Consider the following 1,042-nt stretch of genomic DNA (forward strand, 5'->3'; position numbering starts at 1 on the left):
AGAAAACCAGTGTTTAAAAAAGGTATTTCATGTGTGTTTTTCAAAGCGTTTTACAGTGATCCAGTGTTTAAATATTTAATAATATTATTCAACATTATTAAACAAGAAAAGCCATATCTCAACCCCCAACCCATAATCAAAGTGAGTGATACAACAATGAAGGTACAGTAAATTATTTGTTCATACAGTGACTTGAATATTGTATGTGAGCTGTAATGTGAGTGCTTGACTACGTGGAAGAATCTCCTGTAATAGATTATTTAAATATCATCCTCACATGTGTGCAGCTCTGTGTCTGTGAAGAGTAACCATTCAAAGGGTGATGTACCGAACTGGTCACATGATCCACCAATTAACTTCAGTGAGAAAACATCACTGACCAAAAGGTATCTCATATGTTTTTCTCAAAGTGTTTTACAGTGATCCAGTGTTTAAAATATTTAATAATATTATTCAACATTATTAAAACAAGCCAAGCCATATCTCAACCCCAACCCAATAATCAAAGTGAGTGATACAATGAAGGTACAGTAAATTATTTGTTCATACAGTGACTTGAATATTGTATGCGAACTGCTATGTGAGTGCTTAACTAGGTGGAAGACTCTCCTGTAATAGTGTTTTATTTCTGTTCTTTGTGTCATTAGTGTAAGATCAGGCTCACATGTGTGCAGCTCTGTGTCTGTGAAGAGTGACTGGTCACATGATCCACCAATCAACTTCAGTGAGAAAACATTACAGACCAAAAGGTATTTCATGTGTTTCTCAAAGTGTTTTACAATGATCCAGTGTTTAAATAATTTAATAATATTATTCAACATTATTAAACAAGCCAAGCCATATCTCAACCCCAACCCCATAATCAAAGTGAGTGATACTACAATGAAGATACAGTAGATTATTTGTTCATACAGTGACTTAAATATTGTATGGTGAGCTGTTATGTGAGTGCTTAACTAGGTGGAAGACTCTCCTGTAATAGTGTTATTATTAGTACATTAGTGTAAGATTAGGTTTCACATGTGTCCAGCTCTTTCATCTC

General features: G+C 34.2%; 1 long non-coding RNA gene across 1 annotated transcript; it reads left to right on the forward strand.

Annotated features, from left to right (window-relative positions):
- The first annotated feature begins 331 nt into the window (after positions 1 to 331).
- Positions 332 to 743, forward strand: LOC122144951. Its single transcript, XR_006159989.1, has 2 exons — positions 332 to 386; positions 648 to 743. It is a non-coding gene; the product is annotated as an uncharacterized LOC122144951 (long non-coding RNA).
- The last annotated feature ends 299 nt before the right edge of the window (positions 744 to 1,042 follow it).

The sequence above is a fragment of the Cyprinus carpio genome, unplaced genomic scaffold (assembly GCF_018340385.1).
Source record: "Cyprinus carpio isolate SPL01 unplaced genomic scaffold, ASM1834038v1 S000006809, whole genome shotgun sequence".
Classification (NCBI taxonomy): domain Eukaryota; kingdom Metazoa; phylum Chordata; class Actinopteri; order Cypriniformes; family Cyprinidae; genus Cyprinus; species Cyprinus carpio.